The sequence below is a fragment of the Helianthus annuus genome, chromosome 17 (genome assembly GCF_002127325.2).
Source record: "Helianthus annuus cultivar XRQ/B chromosome 17, HanXRQr2.0-SUNRISE, whole genome shotgun sequence".
Classification (NCBI taxonomy): Eukaryota; Viridiplantae; Streptophyta; class Magnoliopsida; order Asterales; family Asteraceae; genus Helianthus; species Helianthus annuus.
The window spans coordinates 58,969,370-58,975,369 of NC_035449.2; positions in this window are offsets into that span (position 1 = coordinate 58,969,370).

A 6,000-nucleotide genomic window follows, 5' to 3' on the forward strand; every position below is an offset into this window, starting at 1 on the left:
GAGTTAAAAATACTAGAGGGGATCATTCCTAAGGATCTAACTCATTCCCAATCATTCCAACCTATCCCTAACATCACATTCTTCATCTCTAACCTTTAACCCTAACCAAATCCCCATCATTCCATCATCACCATCATCCTCTTCCACCTAAACCTTCAAACCCTAACTTCCACCTCTCCTCAAGACTTGAAGATTATGGTCCGTGGTTCGAGTTCATCCTCCGGTGATCGTGCTTCTTCGACTATGAACGGCTAGTCTTTTCGGTTTCACCCCGGTGTAGATGTTGTAAGATTTCTAGGGTGTATACATTTGTATTTTAATTTGGTTTGGTTTGTGACAAATTATTTAGTATTTGAAACTTATGATAATTGTCGTGCATTTGATTGAATTTGTGAATTGTCGAACGATGATAAAATTATGACTTTGCGAAATGAATTTGTGCACTTATGCCTTATCGTAGGTTAGGATTTACATGTCCGAGGCAACGAAATGCATTGCTGTCCGTTGTCTATGACGTTGATAGCAATTGGCACCTAAGCTTCGTGATAGTAATCCGCTAATCACTATATGCAATTGAATCATGTTAAAACATGTAGGAACCCTAGGTCTTGCAATTATCGAACCGGGTGTGATCCGTATTCCTAATTCTTGTTTCAACTTTTTAGTTTAGTTTACAATCTTAATTGATCACACATTGTTTTAAGAATAAAATAAATTTGTCGGTTCAATCTGATTTATTTTCAAAACCAAACAAACAAATAAAAGTAGTAATCTTCATAATCGCTTTGTACATTATTTGTAAATAGTCTAACTAATTGAATGGGTCGTGCGATACTGACCACATGTTCTTCGTGGATACGATACCCGACTTACCCTAGCTACTTAGGTTTAATTGGGTTTTTGACTGATCGGGACGACACGGTCACGTCAAAATGGCGCCGTTGCCGGGGAGCTAGTGCGTTTAGTATTTCATTGCTTGTTCGATTTTAGTTTAGTTCTTTTTTCTTTCTTCTATATTTGTGATTTTACTTTGGGTGGTCGAGCTTGTGTGTGCAGGCACATGTTTTGCAGGAATTACGTTTCAATATGAATTGGGTGGATGATGATCCTTGTGAGTGTTGCGGAAGCGGAGAACATTATTTAGAGGATTGCTCTGTATTCTACGAAAAAGTTCAAGCTTACAAGGATCGGGAAGACTACCTCAGCGGATTGTATGAATATAGGAGGGTGAATTATGAAGATTTCAATGGTCCATCCTCACATTATCCATACGATAGACCACCACCACCACCACCACCAAATTATCAAGAATATTACTATTCAGAGATGGATTACCATTATGAGCAAGAACGGGGTTATAACAACTATGAACCCGAATTGCCACATTTCTCAAGTTACCGGGAGGAGTATGATGATTATTATAATGAATACCCTCAACCGGCATCCGAAGAACCACAAGATTCAATAAGTTCCAAGCTCGATGCAATCTTGAATGCTATAATTACTTCAAATCAAGAGATTAAGATGGAACTGAAGAAGGAACTTGAGGCGAGAGATAAAGCTCATGAAGCCTTGGCAAAGAAAGTGGGTCAACTCGCCGAAGAATTGGCTCAACTTAGACGTGTAACACCCTAGTGTTTCGGAAGTCAAAGTCAAAGTCAAGATTGAAGTCAAAGGAAGAAAAGATCGCTAATTGTGATATGTCATTCCTTGCTCAATTCCTGTTTTGACCTCTTTGATTGTAGTTAGTCTATTTTATTTTTGCGTTAGTTGTATTATTATGTGGAGTATTTAGCTAAAATCGCAATAATCGAAGTATATTTCTCAATACGAACCGCTTTACGACTGTGAATACTAGGAAGTAACAAGGCGATAAAGTCAATTAAACGCTAATCGAACTAATCTAATCAACATCGCGCTCGCAACTCGAGATTCGCATTTTGGTTTACTGTTATACGTGTGTGTGCCTTATGTGTTACTTGTGCATGTTTATTTATGTTATGTATGGTAATCAATCGAATCGCAATCGAACTCAATCGCAATCGAATCGCAATCGCAAACCGAATACGAAATAAGGATACTTGTATGTTGATATAGTAGTTTGGATTAAAAGTAATTCGAATAGGAAACTTTATCATATTCTCATCAATCGCAATCGAAATCAAAATATCAAAAATCGTCGCACCGACACTCGAATCAGGTAGCTGAACGATCCGGCTACCAGCCGATCGAACAGCCAGCCGATCGAACTGCTGTTAGATCGGACTGGCCGTCCGATCGTGCTGACCGACCGATCGGCCAGCCTTTACCTCTTTTGGCATCCTATAAATACCCATGTTATTGTCAAATTTTCTAGTTTTGGAAACCTCTGTCCGACCAGCACGCTCAACTCACTTTTTCTCAGATTTCTCTCGATTTCGGTAAGATTTCGTCCTAAATCTTGTACTTTCTTGATCTACACGCACTCCTACACCTTTCTATCTTTCAAATCTTAACTTTTAACTGAGAAATCATCAAGATTCAAGTGTTCTAGGATGATGTCATCATGGGTTCTTGAAGAACTTCATGTTTTGGCCTCAATCTACCAATAATAACTTGGATCTAGCCGATTTCCACATAAACAAACAAAGATCTTTCATAGATCTAAACACATACACGGTGAAAAGGATTGCAAGATGGTTTTCCAACTTTCTTTCAACTCTTTTACACTCAATGCCTTCAAACCGATAGAGACGGAGCTTGTGCTGACTTACTAATCATCCTAGTAGTTGTGCGGTTCAAGAACCGGATTCTATCCACGAGGTTCACCGATTTCGGGTTAAACGTTAAACGACCATCCCGAACATTTCACTGACCGGGTTTGGGTGATTCCTGTCCGATCAGGAGAACCAAGTAAAGACGAGTTTTCTGTTGTTTGACTCGTTCTCAAAATACCTCGATAAAATGACGAAGAATCAAAACAACCAAGTGTTAGACGAATAGGTTGATCAGGTCAGGGTGCTGACCGATCGGACTGCTGTCCGAACGGACTGCCAGCCGATCGGATAGTCAGCCGATCGACTGGCCAGCCGAACGGCTAGCACATGGTCCCACACTTAATCAAATTATTTTGAAGTTGAGTATTGAACGAACTGCTGTTCAATCGGACTACCGTCCGATTAGATTACTCTTCGGATCATGAGATACTATACTTCAACACTTAATCGATTTTTCAACATGTTCGACGCACTAGGAATGCCACCCGATCGAACAGTCGTCCGATCAGGTGACACCCTTGTTGAGAACTTGTTTTGCTGAGATACCTAGTTGATCGGGTTGCCGGCCGATCGAACAACCGTTCGATCGACCGACCTGAAAGGTAAAGATACCTCAAGGTTTTCAAATGCTACAACAAAAACTTCAAAAGTCAAACCATCATACACAAACACATCCACTCTAAGGAAGAAACAATCCACTCGAATAGCCATACGATCGGCCTACCGACTGACCGGACAGCTGTCCGAACGGACTGTCAACCGAACGGTCAGCCGTCCGATCGGACTACCGTTCGATCGACCAGCTGTCCGACTCTCCAACACTTTTTTCCGTTTACGCGTTGCTTATCGTTATGCTATCAAACTATTCAGGCTAACCCTAATCTCAAGCGCTCCCTTCAATCCATCAACCGCTGTGAGTATACTCGAACCCTTTTTGCTGTCGCACTTTTGGGTGTTACATACGTTACTTATTCTAAATCACAATCGAGCACACTATGCAATACTTTAAACGCTAACCATTATCGCATGTATTACGTGACTAAATGAATGCTTGTTGTTATGTTTACACCTGGAATGCTGTCTACCTGCCTTAACGACGATAGTACTATAGTTTGGACTCAGCACCCGTTCACATAGGGGTTGTTAAGGACAATTACTTGCATGGATTACGGTGGTAATCATGTATTGCGAACTGCCTCGGGCAGTCAACCCGCAGTCATTGGGATCGATAGATCCATGTCGATAATTAACATGCTTCGTTTTTCTTCTGTGTACGTGCTGGTTATGTGTAACTATTTCAAACTCTAGTATACTATTATCAAACTTGTATGATCACCTTTACATTCTATGTATTGACTTTTATTTTAACGTATGTGACATGTGTTTAAGATGCTTATCTGCTAGGAAAGCGAGGCTAGAATAAAGCTCTAGAGCCCAACAAATAGTTTTCTGTATTGGTCAAATTATGGGTCTCTAGAAGCAGATAAACAATTGCTGTATTTAAAATCTGAGTTGTCGAAACGGAAATATTTGCCTGGATGTTATCTGTAATAGTTTGTTTACTGTTTAAGATACGGTATGGGACGTATTATTTTAAATTGAATAGTAATGATAATTGTTATGCAAACTTCTGGACAATCTGTTTCGCTCAGTGCCATGCCCCGATGATTCCGCCATCGGTTAGGGTGTGACAAGACGAGACCAAGAGATGTTGGCTAATGATACAATGGTGGATGGTAATGTGGTGGAAGAGGTTATAGATCTTCCGGAGCAAGAATATGAATGTTTGAACCGAGCGAAAGACATGACACTGCGAGACGAGTCGGATCCGAAAGAAGCCCATGTTCATATCCATCCTTCTTCCATACTTATCACTCCAACCAACAAAGTTGGGGATGCGGGTTCGGGTATAAGGATTCGAAGGGTGGCGTTGCAAGACCTTGGCCAATTTGTTAAGAAACGACCCCAAAGTAGTTTAATACGCATGCCGCGTAAAATAAAAAGAGAATGGATCCGGCATGCCAACTACCGAGCGTATGTTGGAAACTCGGTAGGCAAATGTGCACTTCGACCACCATGAGAGGCAAATCAGGTATGATTGTTGTAGAGTTTGTATTATTTTCGTTTTATTTTATTTTCTTAGTTAAATGAACGTTGTGGGTGTGTTCCCTATATAACCCTCACGAGACCTACTCGTCCTCCCTAGCTATCGGGTGGTTTAAAAAGGCTTGTTGCATAAGCTAAATGCAACTGTGATTCCTACGAAAGTGAGTTAGGTTTGTTGTTATTGTAAATTATTTTTCCACATAAATCAAAGTGAATTAACGTATGACTTGGTAATATTTTCATAAAAGTGGTAGAACTAGGTAGCTAATAAATTTTAATGGTTGTGAGAAGCATGCTTCTACACAAGGGTTAAGATTTGTAGTTACATTATGTTCGTGGGACGACCGCTTTCTTGAAGAGAAGAAGAGCACACGAGTAATGAGCTCAAAAATCAGGTGCATACGTTTCTTTTTACTTTTGATTTTTAGTTAGCAAATAAGTGGATTGTAAATTGTATTTTATTTTCCGGGGTGAAATTTTGGGGAGGTTAGCCGTGTCACATCCCTTGTGTGTTTTAAAAACTCTAGTTCTTACACATTGAGGACAATGTTTACCTCAAGTTTGGGGATGGGGGAGTAAAAGTTTTCGATTTTTGACCCGTTCATTTAAACACTACACATTGAGGACAATGTTTACCACAAGTGTGGGGATGGGGGAAAATTTTCAAAAATTTTTCAAAATGTCTTTGTTTGAAGCGATCTAAAAAGCACAAGTAACTAAGTTAACGAGGGATGACACAACCCATTTGGTCTTTTGTCATGGTCAAGTTCAAGTTAGTTAGCATGACAGGTATTTAGCGGGTGGTTATTTGGGAATAATCCGCCTAAGAAACTAGCACATCATGCATGTCACATATCATACCCTTTATATGTGAGGTTTTGAGCCACTTTTACATCATAGAATTACATATTTGTGTTTTCTTTGTTTGAGTGGACCATTAGTCACGTATTGTAGAACTTGCGACTTTTGATACGTTTGAGACCATAGACCGAATACAAGCACGAGAATGATTAAGGCATTAGGTAAACCTTTTCCGTTTACACCATTTGCTTACCTTCACCCAAATAAATCCCCTAGTCGCCCACTTTGAGCCTAAACCTTTCGTTTGATCAACCCGTTTAGCCCACAACCGTTAACC